The following is a 20,710-nucleotide window of genomic DNA, read 5'->3' on the forward strand; positions in this document are numbered from 1 at the left end:
ATTGGGCCTGGGGAGACTCGCCGAGATTGTGTGTGTGTGTGTGTGTGTGTGTGTGTGTGTGTGTGTGTGTGTGTGTGTGTAGCGCGTTGGACTCTGGCCTGCCACGTGGCGGGTGGCAGCTGTGACTGTCTTCATGCGGATGGAATCAGGTGTGCCCAGAGACCCTAACAGGCACATGTCCCGTGCCCCACCGTGCCCAGCCAGGCTGGTACACACGTGGGTGCGAACCCGCACACACCCGGGGGTGCCTGAGCGTGTCAGGTGGGTGCACTCGGGTTGCAAACCCAGCCCCAAGCCCCCGTAGACCCCACAGGAGCCCATGTGATCACAACCAGAAATGATGGGGGAAGGCTGGGGGAGGGGTGGTGAGAGGAGAGGGAACTCCGGGGCTGGACTGCCCAGATTCCGAACGCAGCCCTGCCAGGTGGTGTGCTGGCTGTGTGACTTTGCCTCAGTCCCCGTCCTGTGCCTCAGTTTCCTCCTCTGTACAGTGGGGGTAACAACCATGCCAACTCTTAGCGATGCTGTGAGGATTCCATGAGGTCTCCTGGTCTCCACTGTGTGTGGGAGGGAGAGCTGGGGCAGAGTTTCCCAGTCTTGACCTTGATTCCTTGACCTTGACCCCATCTGCCCCTCCCCCGCCCCCACCAATTAGCACTGAACGCAGGGGGGCCAGAGGCAGAGGGGTAGACAAGGTGACTGTTTGCTGCGGGCGGGATTGGGGGTGTGGGCAGGGGCAGCCTTGGGGGCTGCAGTGCCCATTACCATGCAGGTCCTGGTCTCTCTCACCACATCCATCCTCCTCCTCCGCGCTGAGCTGATAAAATTTTGAAGCGAGTTTTCTGCCAGCGTCAGCACAATCTCCGGGCGCCTCCCCTCCCCCATCGGTCCCCTCCCCCCTCAGCTCAGCAGGCAGGCCAGGCCTCCGGGCCTCCCCAGACACCTTCGCGTCCGACTGCCATGATTTTGCTGGCCGGTCTGGTCAGCATCCTCACGTGAGGGCCGGGGAAGGTCAAGGCTGCTGCGCCCGCCCGTGCAGGCTCCATCATCCCAGGGGACCACTGCTGCTCAGACAGGCCCCAGCTGACCCAGCTTCAGCTGGCTGGGAGTGAGGGTCGGGCGTGAGGGCCGGGCCGGGAACCCACGCCCAGCTCAGCCGCCTGCCTAACGGCTGGGTGATCCTAAACAAGTCACTTAGTCTCTCTGTGCCTGCTTTCTTTGTTTTTAAAATGGGGCGCTCAAAAATAGCTGTCCGGTAGGAATGTTGTGTTCTCATGGTAAGCGTTCAACAAATAACCCCCATGCGGTCGTGAACACAGGTACCAGGCACAGGGCTAGGGCTTTGTGGACCGTTGTTATCAACGTTATCGTCCTCATTAGGATTATGATTTCCCGCCTCCATGCCTTTGCCCATGCTATTCCCTCTGCCTGGAATGCCTTTCCCGTATGGAAGACTCCTACTTGTGCTTCAAAACCCCAACTCCCAGCTCCACTTTCTCTCCATCAGGCATTTTTTCTGAGGACTTAGCAATTCTTTTCCATTCTCATGGCAACCCTGCAAGGCAGGGATCATTGTACCCATTTTACAGATGAGGAAACCAAAACCCAAAGAAGATAACTGCCCGGTGCAAGGTCACACAGCTAGGAAAGGGCAGAGTTAGGGTTTGGACATGGGCAGGTTCTGTTGCTGACACCCCTGCTAGCCTTCTACGCTCGGTGGCGGAAGGGGATGGAAGTAAATCACAGTGTAGGATGTGGGTATCCAGTCAACGTGGCTTGGCCACCTCCGGGCTGAGTCTGTGTTCTAGGTTCCTACCAGCTAGGGCCTCATCCGGGGTTCCCAGGCTGAGGCTGGCCCCCAGAACCCCCCTGCTGAGCTTCAGCTCCCCAACTTCCACCGCAGGACCCCCGTCTTCATCTGGGCTAGAGTTATGTCTCTCTTCTCAGCCAGGTAGTCATCTGACCTCAGAGACAACTGGTCACCTCCCTCCTCTCAGCTTGTGGGTCCCAGGGCTGCAGGGGGTCCAGGCCAAGGCCAGAGTGCTGTGCCCACTCAAATCAGCCATGCTAGGAGGCCATGGGATTGATGGGGAGTGGGGGAAATGAGCCTCGGTTGTCTTCTGGGGGCGGGTGTCACAGGGTGGGTGGTGGGACAGGCACCCGCCATTCGGCTGAAAGGAGGTACCACCTCTAGCGTCAGAAGCGGGGCCTTGGAGCCGACGGAATGACAGTGAGAGAGAGAGACAGAGAGACCCAGAGACATGGGGAGACACAGAGAGACCCACAGACGCATCATACACTCGACCCTTCCCTGTCCCAAGACAAGGGGACGAAGTCCAGCTCCCCACACGGCCTCTGTCCGTATCTCTCCCAGGGGGTGTCAGGCGGACTGTTGGAACCGCACCCCAAAGGGGAATCCCAGGCCTCCATCCTCGGGTTTATTTTGGAGGAGAGAAGGGTGGGGACGAGCCATGAGGAGGTCCCTTTAGCGCTGGGGCTGCCAGGCTGATCAGAGCCCAGGGCACTGCCTGGGGCCAAATTTGGCTTCTCCAGGCATCCATCTGGCACTGTTGTGGACACAGGGGCCTGATTCCAGGGGTGGACTCCGTGTGTGCCCTGGAGGTGGGCTAGAGGGCAGCTGGGGGGCCATGATGAGGGGGAGACATGAGCTGCACCTTGGGACATTGGAGCTGCCCACTCAATGCGTGCACTTTAGGGGGAGGGATGTGTGCAGTTAAGCAGGGCATGGGCAACCTGACAATTCTCAGTTAAATTAATAAAAATCTAATGACAGGGAAGGGTGTGGAGAGGGATGGCGGGGCAGGCACTCTGGCCAGGGAGGGCCTGAAAGAAGTGAGGGAGCTGCAGAGGGATTTGAGCGAGACTGTGTGGGGCAGTGGGGGGGCACAGACAGTGCAAAGGCCCTGCGGCTGGAATGGCCCCGAGCACAGGTGCTAGAGGGGGAGGTGAGGCCCTGTGCCTGGCGATGGGGAGGCCGGGAGTGGGTGAGCCGGCTCTCCTCTCTCCTGCCTCCCATTTGAGAAGGAGTCTGGAGAAAGCAGGGCCCAGAGAGGGAAGCCGCCTGCCCAGCCCCGAAGCCCAGCCAGGCCTCCCCGCCCCCTCTGGCGGCCAGAGAAACCTGAGGCGCGGGCGGGCACCGTGCCAGGGCGGGAGGGGGAGGGGCTGCCAGGCCCGCCCGCTCCGGCAGCTGCCAGCCCGCCCCGAGCCCCGCCAGCCCAGATGGTGCCCATCTGCTGACGCTGCCGTGGGCTGGCCTCCCGTTCCCGCCTCCTGTTCCCGCCTTGTTCGGTGCCAACCTCCCGGAAGGGCGCTGTGGGCAGGGGCTGGCTTGGGAAGCTCGCAGCTGCTAGAGGAGCTGCCCAGGGTGCCCAGGGAGGGGTCAGGAGGAACTGGGGGCAGGGGTCCCCGTCGCCTCCTGGATGGACCTGGGAAACAATAATAACAACAGAGATAATAGTAACAGCAAACACATATCGTGTGCCCGGTGCTGAGCCCATCCTACATCTGGTTTCATTCTCTCCACCACTCTGGGAAGGAGGGACTATTACCTTCTCCCCTGTTTCTGATAAGGAAGCAGTCCCAGAGATGGTCAGCCACTTGCCCAAGGTCACACAGCTCCTAAGAGGTAGAGCGAAATTAGAACCCACAGATCCTGCCTCCTTGAAATCATTAAAGGAAAAAACCTAAAAACCGCTTTTGAGGTTATCAGATGGAACCCACACCTTCCTAGTTGTACAGATCATGAAAAGAGCTGGCCCGGAATACACAGTGAACAAATGAATGAATATCGGTGAACGTTCCCGAAGTGCCTACCGTGCCCAAGTCTGGGGGCTGGGGTCTCCATAAAGCTCACCCTGGGCTCGGATGGCAGGAGAAAGGGCCTGGAGCAAGGGGGCCTGGATCAGTCTCAGCTCTGCTCCTGGCTTGCTGTGTGACTTAGGGCAGAGCCCTGCCCTCTCTGGTCCGGGGTTGGAGGAGAGCTGAGGCCAGGAAGGTAGGGCCTTGTGGGGCCACAGAGAGAAACAAGCCAGACCCTGACTGAGGGTGCTGCTGTCTCCTCCAACCCCTGTTAATCTTCATCCCAACATTGGCCCTGTGCTGGGGAGACAGAGGGCGGATGTGGACCGGAGCGCGTGTGAGGGCACCGGTTGGCTTGTGTAATGGATACAGTTTGTGTCCACACGTGCTCCAGGCTGTGTGAGGTGCATTCCCCTCTCTGCGCCTTTGTTTTCCCATCTGGAAAGTGGAGAAAATAAGAACTATGTCCACTGCATTGATGATTGGAGTGATCCCCGGACAGCATAGAGGAGGCCCTGGATAAACGCTCAGTCCCTTCCCGGATCCTCTTCCCAGCCCCAGGTGGCAAAGGGGAAGAACCTCAGTGCATCTAGTGAACCAGCAGGGGCACCTGTGACCCAGGATGGGCCCCCACTGGAAGCCGCCTCTCCAGGTGTCTGGGTGGCGGAGGGGTGAGGGGCTCTTGGCAGCCTTGACTCCCCCGGGGCTGAGCAGCCAGGTGGACCAGCCGTCTGTCTGTGCAGAGGAGGTGGCTACCCGGGGGTGAGGTCCAGACACCAGCTGACGATGTATTTATAGCGGCAGCAGGAGGCCTCTGGGCTCCTGGTTAGTGGTGCTGAGGGAGCCGCTAACCCAGCAGGTGGGAGCCCAGTGTCCGGAAGAGGTAGGGGCACGATCTGTAGCCAGATCGCCGAGGTTCAAATCCCGCTGCTCGTGAGCTGTGTGACCTTGGGCAGGTGACGTCACTGCTCTGGGCCTCAGTTTCCTTCCCTCTGAAATGGGCATGATACAGATGGTGCCTGCTTCACCAGGCTGGGTAGGGTTAAATGAGTTAATGCATGAAGAGTGCTAGGACAGGGCCTGGCACACAGTAAATGCTCAAACATGATTTGGTGCCTTAAAAAGGAAGGCTATTCTGACACCTGCTACACCATGGATGGACCCGGAGAACATGATGCTCAGTGAGAGAATCCAGACACAAAAGGACAAATACTGTCTGATTCCACTCACAGGAGGTCCCTAGAGAGTCACATCCACAGAGACAGGAAGTAGATGGTGGGGGCCAGGGGCTGGGGGAGGGGCTGGGGAGTCAGTTTTTCATGGGGACAGAGTTTCAGTTTGGGAAGATGAGAAAGTTCTGGAGATGATGGTGGGGATGGTCGCTGGACAGTGTGAATGTACTTAATGCCACTGAAGTGCACACTTAAAAATGGTTAAAATGGTAAAGTTTATGCTACTGATATTTTACCACAATTTAAAAAATTATTTGTTGTTGATAATAATAATTTGTAAATCAACTAGACTTCAATTTAAAAATTCAAAAAAACCGATAATAATAATGAATAATAGTACATCGTCTATTATACTGCAATGATAAATAATAAAAATAAAATCAGTGATGGTAATATAATCCTAGTTATTATTATCACCGCCTTTATTATCATCATCATTCCTTTTTTTCTAGCCCCAGCTCTGCCCTCTGGCCAGCTGGGCAACCTTAGGCAAGTTAGTGCCCATCTCTGTGCTTCTGTTTCTTCATCTGCAAATTGAGCATAGGGAGTGTCCAGCGATTGGAGTTAAGATCGTATCTATGAGAAAGGAACCTCTTAGCACAATGAGTGCTCAGAAATATTTGGAGTTCTTTCCTGAGTAGCCTGAGTAGGTCCTCCCTCCCCCATGGACACCCCTGCATGGGCGCCCAGCTTGCACGCCTGCACCTGCCAAGGCAGGGCCGCAGAGGATCCTGAGGACCCGAGAGGTGCGGAGCCCTCAGAAAACGGGAGGCAGCTCGATGCACCTGTGGCGGCCACCCCGGCGTGGCGGGGCTGCAGTTGCCACCCTGGCCCTGTGCCCAGCGAGCCAAGGGGAGGCTGAGGGCAGCTAGGGACATCTCCGGGCCCCCCCCCTTCCGCAGACAGCTGCCAGGCCGGCCCCTCTCCCTCCAGCTGGGCGTGGGCAGGAAGTCACAGATGGTCAGAGTCGGTGAGGGACAAGGGAGGGGGCACGTGGGAACACTGGATGTCTTGTCCAGATCAGGAAACTGAGGCCCAGAGAGGGGCGGGGCATTGCCCAGGGCGGCCCAGTAAGGGCCCTTCCTCTGGTCTATTCTGTCCCATCTTCTGTCCCAGGCTGACTTGGATGGGTGCCAGGATGGGAGACCCTGGTACTTCAGGGTAAATGGCTTGCAAATGGGAAAGGGGTTTCAAGGCCCAGGGCGGGGTGGGGGTGGGCTGTGGCTGGTGGTGCTCTAGATTGCCAGAGCTGAGGTCTGCTCTAGATCCTCCAAGGGACAAGTTCTGGAATTTCCAAGGCCTGAGTTCTAGATGCTTCAGAGATGGGATCTTTACCATCTGACAATTCTAGAATTCTCCCGGGTGGGTTCAGAGCAGCACAATTCAGTAGAAATACAACTCGAGCCATACAGGTAATTTTTCTGGTATCCACACTTAAAAGTATAAACCTACAGGGGAAATTAATTTTAACAGCCTATTCTGTTTAACCCAGGACATCCAAAATATTGTCATTTCGACACATAATCAATATGAAAAATTTATTGAGATGCTTCACCTTCTTTTTTGTCCTAAGTCTTTGAGATTCACTGTGTGTTTCGGACTGGCCACATTTCAGGCGCTCAACTCCACACGTGGCCAGTGGATGCCGTGTCAGCACTAGAGCATCTGCGTTCCAGAGAATTCCAAGGCAGATCTCAAATCTCCCAAGTTGGGTTCTTGAGAATGTGAGGACCGATTCTAAAACTCCCAAATCAATCATCAATTATCCTATCAAGTATTGGTTTCGTCAATATCCAAGAAGCCCTTAAGTGTATTCGTGACCATGGACGACAGTTTCCAGAATTCCACTCGTTGGGTTTTCACACGGCCAAGGACAAGCTCTAGAATGTTCTCGAGCTGGGTTCTAGAACATCCAGGGCAGGTTCTAGAATTCTCTGAGGCAGGGATCCAGAAAGTTCAGGTCAGAGTCGAGTAAGCCTGTCCTCAGACCCCGGGTGACTGAGCAGAACATTACAAAAAAGATGCCTGCAGAGGGAGAAGGAGGTCAATTTTCATTTTTTTGAGGCTTTTTGCAGACTGGCTGAGTCAGGGGCTGCGTGCTTGGGGGCAGCAAGGTGGATGGGGGCCCTGTTGTGGGAAAAGGTTTGGGAGCAGTTTGTGAGGATACATGACTATGAGAACCTGGGACTAGGGGGGCCCAGGAATAAGAATCAGGACTTTGTTTAATCCCCAGTAAACGTCTGTTATTTATTAGATGTTTGGACATGGAACCCTGCGTGTGTTTCCAGAGGCGCTTGTGGGGCTGTTGTGGGGAGGGGGCGCTTAGTAGGTCCTCGCTGGAAGGCAGCGGCTATAGTTGGGGATTGTGACATTTGGCAGGAGGCAGGGGTTGTCTGTCTGTGTTTGGGGTGTTGGGGTGCATTTATGGGGGAACTGCAGGCATATTGAGGGCTTACTAAATTAAATTCTCAGTAAATGTCAGGAATTGTTAGTACCATTTCATTTCACCTTGATTCCACAAAGGTAGAGATTATCATGAACCGCATTTATCACATGGGAAAATTGAGACCCAGAGAGGTTAAGACACCAACCTGAGGTCACACAGCTAAAAGGTAGCATCTGGATTCAAACCCAGGTCTGAGGGCAGATCTGAGGGCCTACAATGGTCCCTTGGGAAGGGGCTGTTTGGGGTGTGTCAGGGACCTCCCCCAGAATGTCCCAGGATCCTTCCTTTGGGCCTAGAGGATTTTGGTGCTGGTGAGTGGATGCCAGGTTCAGCTGGATCAAGGAGCACCTTTGGAGGCTGCAGCCTGGCTGGGGCCCGGTGAGGGGGGTGGCTAGCCTCAAACCCTCGACATGGGGAAACCAGGAAGGCGAGAGATGCAGCCAAGGTCACGTGTTCCCTTTCAGTCTCTGTCTCTGGATCTCTTTTTCCGTCTCTTTGTCTCTCTCAGCCCCTGTCTCTGCCCAGCCCCAGTCTCTCCTGGTCTAGGCCAGTCTCCTCCCCTCACCGCCTCCGGGCAGCCTGTGGGCTGCCCGGAGGCGGCAACAGCAGCTGAATGGGCCCCTTGTTCCTGACCACACCCTCCCCTTAGGGTCACCCCGGGACAAGCTCTGGCAGCCTGCTGTCTTAAAGAGCCAGCGCCCAGAGAGAGGGGAAAAGAGGGGGCCGCTTCGCTCTCAAGCCCCACCCCCCAGCCTCCCAAGGATGGAGGAACTGAAGTGCATACATGCGGGGGAGCACCGCACCTGGACATCCCAGCCCCACGTGATCAGACGGTGGCCCTGGGGCTGTGTGTGCATGGTGGGGCTTGGGTTTCATCTGGGACAAATTCCTTCTCCTGTCTTGGCCGCCGTTTGCCCATCTGCACCTGCAGCTCCTTGTGCCCACCCGGCGGGGGGGGGGGGTCGTTGGGCAGATGGAATAGTATCTGGGCCAGGTTTAGTACACAGTCGGCGCTCTTCTGTGCCCATCGTGCAATTATGTAGCCCCATTTTACGGAGGAGCTGAGCGGTAAGGCTCTGGCTGAGGCTACGCAGCCCAGACTTCACCCAACTCTGCCACCTCCACCTTCCGCTTGGGGCTGTGAAGCTTCAGGTTGCTCGCTTGCCGTCTCTGGGCCTCAGTTTCCCCTTCAGAGCAACGGGAACCGCCCCTGCCCACTTTCAGACTAGAAGCCTTTCACTTCTCCCGCCCCGAGGATGCTGTGGCTGGGAGATCCGGGCATCCCCCAGGTAGGAGCCAACCCAGAGGGCCTCGAACGGGGCTGCACCCGGTAGCCACTCTGGGCGGCCTCGGCGCTCCTGTGCCCCAGGCCGGCCCCACAGACAGCCCGGGACAGGTTGCTGCCGGATGGACAAGCCTGTTCCCTGCTTCCTTATGTAACCAGGTTATGCAAGGGCAGCTGGCCTGCTTACATAAGGGGAGGCCGGGCCAGCCCCAGCTGGGGAGGGGGAAGCTCTTAAAGGGGCTGGTGTCTCCCGAGTCTCCCCTCCAGGGCCCTGTGCCAACCCACGGAGGGGCGCCTTATAAACTCTGGCCGATTCTGTACCCATCAGCGCCATCATTGCCATCATTATTATTATTGCTGTTGATGTTGTTTATCATCACTCTGTTCTTTCCCAGGAGGCACAAAGCCCACTCTGCTTCTGACCCTCGGCTAGTCCCTTTTCTCCCTGAGCTTTAGTTTCCCCATCTGGGCAAGGGGGGTGGTGTCAGTGAAGGAAGGCAGTGGGGCGTAACGGGGGTGCTGGCCCCGCCACCTGCTCGCTGTGTGACCTCAGGCAAATGGCGATCCTCTCTGGGCCTTGGTTTCCCCATCTGTAAAATATGCTTGCCTCTCTAGGTTACTGAGAGGGAAATGAATTCAGACATGCGAAGGGTTAAGATGGCATCGAGCACACACTCAGCCAGTACAGCTTCTTGGTAGTCAATAAATATTTATTAAGCGCTTACTGTGTGCCAAGCCCTGTACTGCGAACAAGACAGACAAAATTCCAGGCCTTGTGGGGCTCACAGTCTGGTGGGGGAGATGGACAAAGAACAAGTTCGTGATAAGGGCTATTGAGAAAAATAAAGAAAGGCAAGGAATAGAGAGTGGTGGGCTATTTGGGGAGGGACTGTCTGAGGACTTGACATTTGAGCTGAGACCTGAGGGTGAAGAGGAAGCAGTTGTGTGAAGAAGTGGGGAAGGGCAATTTAGGCAGAGGGCACAGCCTATGCAAAGGCCCTGGGGCAGGACCTGGTGTGTTGGAGGAACAGCCAGGTGGCCCTAGAGGCTGGAGCAGAGTGAGGGAGGGGGATAGAGGGAGGAGGGGAGGGCAGGGACTTGGGCTTTTACACCTAGGGAGGTGGGAGCCCTGGAGGGCTGTGGGCAGAGGAGGGGCGGGGCCTGACTCAGGTGCTCACAGGCGCCCTCTGGCCACTGTGGGGAGGACAGACTGTGGGGGGTGAGGGTGGGAGTTGAGAGACCAGGGCTGAGGCCACCGCACTGGTTCAGGCATAGGCGGGTGACAGTGAGGGCCAGCCAGGCAGAGGCTGATTCCAGAAGCGTGAGAATTCAGTGGCAGTGGTCAGCCTGGGTGGAGCAGGACAGGGCACGTTGGTCACCTGGATTATGGGGCCCCTTCGGAGGCTGGCGCTGGCCCCCTTGCCTCCTGCTTGGACCTAGGCAGGGAAAGGAGGGGCGGGCAAGCGCAGGGCCCCCGGTCACACCCAGGGCCCCTCCTGGAGTCAGGACGTTGTTTGCGGGCAAGCTGGGGTAGGGCTCTGGTGCCTGGGTGGCCCGCGGGGCTCTGGGCGGGCTGCGCGTGCAAACTGCCGGGTGCCCAGCCCCAAGCTGGGTGTTCCACCTGCGTGGCTGCATTGTTCCCGTTTTTATTCCCCATCTCGTCAGGTGAGCTTGGGCTGGCATCTGCCCCGCCCTGCGCCTCAGTTTCCTCATCTGTGAAATGGGAATGATCATCTGTAACTGCTCGGTGGGTTCCAGGAGCACTGGCACACAGTAGGTGCCCATTCAGTGACCAGCAGCAATAGTGCAGGAGGCTTGGGAGTGAGGGAGCCCCCCGCCCCGACATGGGAGGCAGGCATGTGGAAACCCACGGTACTCACTGAGATGAGCCACTGGGCAACTAACTGAGTCCCCGCGACTGAGCCCCTGTTTTGTCCCTGCAAAATGGGACCACAGTCACAGAACCCCTGTGACACCTGGTCAAAGGCCAGCACAGAAAGGCATGTAGGCTGCTAGCACACTGTCCCAGCCCCGTGTGACACCTGGGGAAACTGAGATCCAGAGAGAATGGAGCTGCTTAGCCTGGAGTCACACAGCCAATCGGGCAAGGAGATGCCCCTGGAACAGATGGCCTGGCTTCAAGCCATTCAGAGGGCCTCAGTTTCCAAATCCGTGAAATAGGCACACTGCGGGGGTCAGTAGGAATTACTGGACACCCAGGAGAGGCTGCAAGGATTTATCTGGCCAGTCTAGACACCTTCTTCCTGGGGTACTGGCATGACCTATGGGGGGGGTCTTTGGTCTCCCCCCATCCCCATCACCCAGTTCCCCTTAGGTGCTGGCTGAGGAGGAGATTCCTGGAGGCTCCTGGGTTAGCTGGGGCCCTTCTGGCCAAGGAGGGGGCAGTAGGAGCCAAGGCCCCTCTGCCTGGAAACTGCAGCCCTGTCTGGTTGGAGCAGGCCTGTCCTCCTCTGCCCTGTAGAAGGGCTGGAGCTGGACAGTCTGGCCCACCCCAGACAGACAGGGCTGTCTGTCTTTGCTGCATACCTACCATGTGCCTGCCTAGCCTCTGCCAGACCCAGACACGTTCAGTGAGGCAGCAGGTGGTGTGGCCAAGTCTGTCTGCGTGGGTCGAGTCCCAGCTTTGTGCACTTGGCCCAATTGCCTAACCTCCCTGAGGCCTCCTCTGCCCCTCTGTAAATCTGTATGTAGCTCCTAGGATTATATGTAGCTCCTGGCAATATAAGCTCTCAATAAATGGAAGTTATGATTATTATTATCATTTTCATACACTGTTCTCTCTCCCTACAAGCCCCTTCTGTGCCTGGCAAACTCCTACTCAGACATCAAGGCCCCAGTTCCAATGTCCCCTCCTCCAGGAAGTCCTCCTGGGCCCCCAGGCCAGGTTTCTGTTATTTTCTTGGGTTCCTCCTGCCCAGAGGTCCTGCCCTCTGATATCCAGGACCTGGAGCAGTTGGGTGGGCTTCCCAAAAGAGGATTTCTGCTGATCCTCAAACAATGAAGGGGGCCCCGAGATAGGCAATGCTTAGGTGATATTCTATACCCTGCCCTCGGCCTGTTGTAGAAATCCCTTGTATCACCACTGGTTGGAGTGCACGCCTTTAAACCTGGTCTTTCCCTCTGAATATCCCCCAGTTTTCCCAACATTCCTCAGATTCCTTTGTCTGACAAGCATTTATTTTGCACCTGTTGTATGCCAGGCCCTATCAGGATCATCCCAATTATTCATGCAACAGGCATGTATTGGGTGCTGTGTGCCAGGCTCTGCTGGAATAATCGCACTCACTTGTCTGCAGACATCTGTCGACTGCCAGCTATGTGTAAGCATTGCTTGAGCACCGACTGCATGCCAGGCTCAGGGAAGAGAGGAAGCCCAGGGGAGGAGAAAAGTCTCCCACTAACCCTCCCTCCGGGCTTGGGCCCTCTAGTCTCCACCCTCCTCCTGCATTCCAGGCAGCTGGTTAAAAACGGCGCTGGAACCAGAGTAACTGAGTCGCCATCCGCTTGTCCACTCACTGGCGTGAGACCTGGGGCGAGCCCCTTCTGATCTCTGACCCCCTCTGTAAAGCGGAGCGCCCAGCAAGCTCAAAACCTACTTTCTGCAGAGAAGGAAACTGAGGTACTAAGCAGGCAGGCTCCCCAGAAACCCCTCCGGGCAACACTGGGAGGGAACCCATCTTAGCCCAGAGAGGGGCAGGGCTGGCCCGAGGGCACACAGCTCTGGTCCGGACCCTGCCCTGCTCTGGAGCCCTCCCCTTGGTGCCCGCCTCCCTGGCCTGGCTGCCAGCCTCCGGCCTTCCCCCCACCCCACCCCCGACTCGACTCCCGCGGGGCTGCCGCGTTGGTGACGCAGCCGGAGAAACTTCAGAAGGAAGGGAAGCTGGGAGGGGCCGGGCTCCTCGGCAGCCCCTGGCTGGCCGGCCGGGTGCCCCCACCCCGTCCCTGGCAGGGGGGATGCTGCGGGCTTCCGCCGCCTCCATCCACCGCGTGGCCGCAGACGGCTTCCGGGGCCGCGTCCCCTCCTGCGGCCACACGTGAGCACTTAGCCCGTGGGCACATGTGGCTCCCTGGCTCCCACCCCCCCAACACCCCCCCCCCCACCCCGATTGGGCTGCCAGGGAGGCAGGCCGAGGCCTTGGCTTGGCTGCTGGCAAAGCCAAGAATTTGCTCCAAATGTAAACAGCGAGTTATTTTAAGTCTGCCCCCCTCCCCGGGTGGCGCTGACACATTTGACATTGGAGGGGACCGGGAGGGGGGAGGGGGGGCGAGGTTGCGCGTGTGGGTATTTTTAACCTTGTTTTTCACATCCTTGGTGCCACCCGGAGTCTGGTTTGTGCCGAGCGGCGGCGGTGGTGGGGAGCGCGGGGCTCGGGTGGCAGCGGGCGGGCGCCTCCCCCCGCCTGGCACGGCTGCTACCCTCCTGGCACAAGCGCCTTTAACCCGCGCAGGCCGCCCCAGCACCCCCCCAACCATGGCCGCCCCCCCACCCCACCCCGGGAGGGGAGCCCGGGCTCCAGGCCCCGCCAGCCCGCTCCTCCCGCGCCTACAAAATGGCCGCCAAGGCCAGAGAAGCATCTGGAAGCCGGGAGGGAGCGTTGAGAAAATGGCCGCCAGAGCGCTGATGTCATCGGTGGCGTGGCCGCCAAGAGCGGCCGGGGTGGGACGAGTCCCGGCCTGCAGGCCTCAGAGTGGGCCCCGCGGCCTATGGGGGCCTCCCCGCCGGCTTTTCGGCCCGGACGCCCCCAAACCACCTGTGCCAAAGCCCCCCTGGCGCCCGCCGGACGCCCCAAGTTCAGCCCAAGGCCGCGCGTTCACCGCCCGGGCCTGCGCTGGGGCCGGCGGGGGGCGGTGGACGGCCGCTACCCTGACCCGCTGGCCCGAGGTGTCCACCAGTGCCCGGCAGGGCCTGCAGCCAGGCCGCGGAGCAGGCGGGGGTGAGAGCCAGGCCGGGTGGGAAGAAAAAAGAAACTTTTCTTTGAAAGTGATTCCGAAGCAGGTTGGCTGGGGCCCAGGCGGCCGGCGGCAGGGCAGAGGGAGATGGAAAGTGTGGTCCAGACTCGAGGAACGCGGCGGGTCAGGAAGGACAAGGCGGGGGAGGCCCGGGCGGGGGCCGGCGTCCGGGAGGTCACCCCGGCCGTGGCCTTCTGCCTCTCGGCCCTGACGCCTTATCCAGATTTCCCCCGGGGGCGGATGAAGGCCGTGAACGTCTAGCATCTTGCTTTTTTCCCTTGGATTTGTCCAAACAGCCCTTGGAAGAGTGTTGCCTGGGGGTTTTAGATCCCGTGTACCAGGATGTGGAGGCTCAGAGAAGGAACGTACTTTTGCTGAGGTCACACAGCATTGGTGAGACTGACATCCATTTCTCGTGATTGCTGGCCTTGCGGGCCTGCGGTCTTGAGCCTGCAGGGGCAGGACGGGGTGTCTCCAGGGAGAGTCAGGGTTGTACTGGAATTGCTTGAAGCCCAGGACAATTTCGGTTCTCGTTCTCCTGCTACACTACCAGGGAAGTCCAAGTTCAGTCTAGCCTGAAGCCTTCGTGCTGTGACTCAACTCCTGGCCCTCCTCAAGATGACCAGGAGGAAGCCTTGACCATGAACCTCATGCGGCAGAACTTTGTGTCTGTTTTGTTTGTTGCTGTGTCCCTGGATCCTAGGACAGGGCCTGGTACACAGTAGGTGCTCAATACATGTGTTGAGTGAAAGAATCACCGTTTCCCCTTATGCTTGGGTTTGCACAGACACTCATATGGGATGGGGGTGGAGACTCAGGACACAAAACAGGTTGTAACATAGCTGGACATACACGGGAATCCTTTGTCACACTTCTTAGAAGGGATACGAGGACATGAAACCCAGACTTCCAGAGCGTCAAGCCCAGGTCCTGTGGACACATAATCCCCCCCTTGGTCTCTTGGGCAAGAGAGGGAGCTAGACCAGGCAGGCATTTGCAGGAAAGGCATTCCAGGCAGAGAACAGCATGTGCAAAGGCCCTGTGGCAGGACTCTGCCTGGCATGTTGGAGGAACAGCGAGGAGGCCCGTGGTGTGGCTGGAACAGAGTGAGTGAGGGGGAGAGAGGGAGGAGGGGAGGGCAGGGAGAGGACGGGGCAGGTCGTTCAGGGCCTTGGGGAGGACTTGCGACTTTCATACGTTTAAAGACCCAGAGTCAGTCCAGTGTGATGAGAACTAGGACAAGGTTTGCACAAGGGGCCAGGGGAGGGTGTTCCAGAGAAGGAGACGTTAGAACCGGGCTTGGAGAGATGGTTGGAGTTTGCCTGAGAGCGAGAGGGGCAGGGAAGGTTCATGGCAAGAACGAGAAGGATGAAGGCCAGGGTCGCGTGTACGGCTTGGCCTTCCAGGATAGAGAAAGTTGAACCTCAGCTGGCGATGTTTAAAAATGGCCGGTGACACTGGGGAGCTGGGAATTCCAGGGCCTGGCTTTGGTTCTCTCTCTAGCTGGCTGGTGTTGGGAGGCGGACGTGGCAGCAAGGCAGAGCCAGCTACATTTGGAAGCCCGCTAAGGTTGGAAGAGAAATCCTGCGGGCGAGCTCACCGTGGCAGCCGAGGCGGGTCCAGTGGACACACCGCTGGGCCCCAGTGGGAACCCTAGGCTCTCCCGTATCCCGCCAGGTTTAAACAAGTGCGATTATGGTATCAGCAAGTCCTGTCCTTTGTAAATCCCAAAAATAAATTAAATATGACCCCCCTCCGTACACCCCAGGCCATCACCCTGGGCCAGGCTGTTATGCCCACCGGGATGTTTGCCCACCCCTATCCCTGGACTTCCAGCCTCTGAGAGTCCAGAATTCACTCAGCAGCCAGACTTTTTTAATGTGTGTGTGTGTGTGCGCGCACACTTTATTGTGATAAAATATATATAATATAAAATTCACCATCTTAACCATTTTTAAGTGCACAGCTCGGTGGCATTAAGCACATTCACACTGTCATGCAACCATCCCCACCATCCATCTCTAGAACTTTATCATCCTCCCAAACTGAAACTCGGTCCCCATCAAACACTGACTCCCCAGCCCCCTCCCCCAGCCCCTGGCCCCCACCATCTACTTCCTGTCTCTATGGATTTGAGTCCCTTAGGGACCTCCTGTGAGTGGAATCAGTCAGTATTTGTCCTTCTGTGTCTGGTTTATCTCACTGAGCATCATGTCTTCAAGGTTCATCCATGCTGCAGCAAGTGTCAGAATTTCCTTTCTTTTTAAGGCTGAGTAATATTCCACTATAGGGATGGACCACATTTTGTGTATCCATCACCTGCTGATGGACATTTGGGGTGTTTCCACCTTATGGCTACTATGAATCATGCTGCTGTGAACATGGGTGGGCAAGTATCTGTTTTCAATTCTTTTGGGCGTATACGTGGGCGTGGGTCACATTGGTGATTCTATGTTTAACTTTTGGAGGGACCGCCAAGCCATTTTCCGCTATGGCTGCACCATTTTACATTCCTGTCAGCCGTGCATGAAGGTTCCAATTTCTCCACACCCTCATCACCAGAGACGTTTTAAAATGTAGCATAGATCATCGCCCTTGAGACTAAAGCCCAGGCTTCCCACGCGGCCCACGGGGCCCTGAGTGGTCTCATGTCTCCCTGCTTTGTGTACGTGTTGGGGCTACGTGCTCTCTCTGTTCCCCAAACGTCCCATGTTTGTTGCTGCCCCGGGGCCTTTGCACTTGCTGTGCCGTCTGCCCTCAGCTCTCCCCATGGCTGGCTCCGTCCCATCCCTAGGCCCTTAGAGAGGTTTTGCCTGACTTTTCCGTCAAAAGTCACCTCCCCCACCCCCAGCCACTGTCTGTCCTCTCACCCAGTTTTATTGCCTCGGTGGAACTTAGAACCACTGAAATTATCTCGGGCTCCTTCTGTCGGCTCGTTTCCTGTCTGTCTCCCCCGCCTTGGCTCCCTGCCATTTCCCCAGTGCCTGGCAAGTGGTAGGTGGTCGGTAAACATCTGGGACATGAATGCCGGGGCGGTGCCTGGATCTCCCAGTTAGGAACCGCGGGAACCTCAGCAACCAGGATGGAGGGAGTTGTCCGGTGCAAAGGGGGCGGGTGCTCTGGGGCGGGAAGGGCTGGACCGGAGGCCACGGCGGCGCCTTTGTCATGGGCTGGGACAGACCAAATTTGGGCTCGTGGCCACGGACAGGAAAGAACAGTTTGTACACTCCGGTCAATGGGATCCAGTTTACATTTCTATTGTCGGTATGGTCATGTGTTTGTTTGAGGGAAAGGCCACAGGCGGTGGTGACGTTCCGGCTGCCTATGAACACCCGGCGGACCTGGGAAGTCGAGAAAACTGGTCCCAGGCCAAACCAGGGTGTCACTTGAAATACAGCCGCTGTCCGGGGCCAGTCTCACTTATACTAGCATGAGTGTGGTTAGCTGTGCTTCATGCGTCGTGCTGGAGAGCCTTTTGTGTGTGTCTCGGGAAAAAAGACCTTTCAGGAAGGTCCCGGCGTGAGGGGAGATTGTGAGCCACATAGATACAGAAGGAACCGTGTTGTGGGCAGAGGGAGCCACATGTGCAAAGGTCCTGGGGCAGGACCCGGCCTGGTGTTCTGGAGGAACAGTGAGGACGCCCATGTGGCTGGAGCAGAGTGAGCGAGGGGAAGAGAGGGAGGAGGGGAGGGCAGAGAGGGGACAGGGCAGGTCGTGCAGGTCCCTGTGGGCCACGGGGAGGACTTGGGCTTTTACCCCCAGGGAAGTGGGAGCCCTGGAGGGCTGTGGGCAGAGGGGAGACAAAGTTCGTTTAACTTCTGAGTTTGGAAAAATGCTGTCACCCAAACAGTATTTATCCCTTTGTGATTGGCCCCTCCCCTCCCGGGGCTCCTCTGATTTCAACCTCACACCCGTATAAAGTAAGGCAACAATGGAGAAAGCCCACTTTACAGACGGGGAAAGCTGAGGCTCAGAGGGGAGAGAGGCCTGACTAGTCCCAGGTCACATGCCGGGTTGTGCCAGGGCTGGGGCTTCAACCCAGGTTTCAGGGTATGACTCCAGCTTCTAAAAGATGCCCCAAGGTCATACGAGTTTGGAACCTGGAGCCTCTTCTTCACGACCCCAGTGCATTTGAAAGACTTTGAGGAGTCCAACAGCTGCCCTGAGAAACCCGCAGCGATGCTCATGCTTTTTGACCATGAACCCCACGCTCGGGTGGAGTCTGCAGACACCCCCAAGGCACACCCATAGAAAATCCCCCAAATCCCCTACTCGGCAGCTGAGAGCGTGCATTTTGGTTCCGTGGTCCTGCTCTGGCCTGTTCATGTTTTCCTCGTGCGGTCGGGAATGTATTCTGAGCAGCACAAAGCACCAAATCGAACGCCTGATCTAAGCAGGGCTGCAGAAAGCCACGTATTCAGGGATGGGCAGTGGGGGATCTGGGGGACAGCGACCAGGTCAGGAAAGAACTCGTTAACAGGCAAACGTTTTAAAGCCGGTGATGGACATGATATAAAATTCAATAAGACATTCAAGAATATTCCCCCCCTTTTTTAAAAGTAAGTCTTATTGGAGTATAGTTGATTTACAGTGTTGCATTAGTTTCAGGTGTACAGCAAAGTGATTCAGTTATACATATACATATATTCATTCTTTTTCAGATTCTTTACCCATATATAGATTATTACAGAATATTGAGTACAGTTTCCTGTGCTATGCAGTAGGTCCTTGTTGGTTATCTATTTTATATATGGTAGTATGTGTATGTTAATCCCAACCTCCTAATTTATCCCTCCCCACCACATTTCCCCTTTGGTAGCCATAAGTTCGTTTTTGAAATCTTTGAGTCTGTTTCTGTTTTGTAAATAAGTTCATTTATATCATTTTTAAAATTAGATTCCACATATGAGTGATAGCGTATGATATTTGTCTTTGTCTGACTTACTTCACTTAGTATGATCATCTCTAGGTCCATCCATGTTGCTACAAATGGCATTATTTCATTCTTTTTTATGGCTGAGTGATATTCCATTGTGTATATATATATATACCACACCTTCTTTATCCATGCCTTCGTTGATGGACATTTAGATTGCTTCCATGTCCTGGCTACTGTGAATAGTGTTGCAGTGAACACTGGGGTGCATGTATCTTTTCGAATTATGGTTTTCATGCATATATTTTTGAGAGGAGCAGATAAAACCTGGTCGGCCCATCAGCTTTCCTTGCTGTATGGCCTTGGGTAACTTACTTACCCTCTCTGGGTAACCCATGGTTGTCAGCCTTGATCAAGGATTGCTGGAGGGTGTTAGACAAAACTGTTAAATACGTAGCCTGACATCTGGAGTTCGGTAAGCTGTCTGTGCTTAGCAGTTGCCATTATTATTGTTGTTATTGTTATTATTATTATCATCATCATCATCATCCCATATCTTCTCACTCTACACCTCAGCTCCCACCTCAGTGAGGTGGAGGTGCTCTGAAATTTCCCTGGCCTGTGCATCAGAGTCTGGGGCCTCTGCTCCCATGGAAAGTAGGGTCTGGGGGCTCTGCTTCCATGGGGTGCTTTTCAGCATAAGTGGAACAGAGATATGCAAACAATTTATCTGCCCCCAGCTGTCCCCAGCACCACAATTAGTGACAGAAGGGACCTTTGGCAAAAGCAGAGCAGCAGGGGACCCCCAGCTGGGGCCTTTATCTGACTGGTCAGACAACAGGGTCCAAACACAGGGGGTCACTCCAAACCACTGATAAGAAAGGGGTCCTGGAGTTGGGGCAGGACCAACTGAGCCCCCCTCCAAGGGCCTACTGGACACCTCCTAGTCAAAAGCACAGGACCCAATTGTGAGGCCTCGGGGTGTCTGGGGGTTGATCCCAGGCCCTTTGGTGCCACCTGGTGCTGCCTGAGTTTGAATATGTCGCCTGCCTCTCTTTGTGCCTCAGTTTCCCCATCTGGAAAATGGGGATGATAATCGCATATCCCTCTTGGGGGAGTTTCGAAGATTAGATGAGTCAGTGGAGGGGAAACTTGTAGCTCAACATAGTCAAAGGAGTGACTCACCACGTATTAACTATTGGGATGTACCATTTCACACGGTGTGACCTTGATGACCCTCCCAGGAGCTCCAGTCACAGCCCCTCACCCACCAGGGGCTGCCACTCACATCTCTGGGTTGCATGGCCTCCCTTGCACCTGGCACAGCCTGGAATTATACTCCTGGTTTATTTGCTTACTTGTTCATTGCCTGTCACTCCACCATTAGGATGTCAGTGCCACGAAGGCAGGGGGTTGTGTCCATCTTGGTTGCTGCTGCGTGTTAGACACATGGCACCCTGGAGGTGCTCAGCAATCAGTTTGCCAGGTGATCAAAGGAGACAAGTAAACGGTAGTGCAGTTCAGCTCTAATTTATGGATGAGGAAATGGAGGCTCAGAGATGTCAAAGTACTTGCACAAGGACACACAGCAGAGGTTGGCAGACTTTCAGTGAAGTGAATGCTTTAGACCTGGTAGGTCACCTACAGTTTCTGTTGCATACTCTTCTTTCTCTTTTGACAGCCCTTTAAAATTGTACAAGACCCTTTTCTTTCATTATTGCCTCCCCCTAAAGAGCCCTTTTAGACAGTTTTTTTCCCTAATCACTGCACCTCATGAAATTTTAATAGCACGGGTGTATTATATATCTATTTATATACTGTATCTATATCTATCTATCTATGTTTTATAAATAAAAAGAGCAAAAATTTTTAGCCCCCTCCATTGCCCCAAGAACCAATTTTTGCCCCTACTGAGAATGGATGGATCTGGAACAGAGTCCCTCTGCCTCGGCACTGCTGACACTGGGGGCCGGATGACTCTGGGGGGCTATCCCAGACCAGCCTCCCTGTCCCCGCACCCTCGATGCCAGGAGCCCCCCCAGGTCGTGACAAACACAGATGTCCCCAGACATCGCCTTGGG

General features: G+C 56.0%; 1 protein-coding gene across 5 annotated transcripts in view; it reads left to right on the forward strand.

Annotated features, from left to right (window-relative positions):
- The window catches only part of NFIC (nuclear factor I C), a 64,472-nt gene that overhangs the window by 17,284 nt on the left and 26,478 nt on the right, over nt 1-20,710 (forward strand). The window lies entirely within an intron of this gene.

The sequence above is a fragment of the Balaenoptera acutorostrata genome, chromosome 2 (assembly GCF_949987535.1).
Source record: "Balaenoptera acutorostrata chromosome 2, mBalAcu1.1, whole genome shotgun sequence".
NCBI lineage: Eukaryota > Metazoa > Chordata > Mammalia > Artiodactyla > Balaenopteridae > Balaenoptera > Balaenoptera acutorostrata.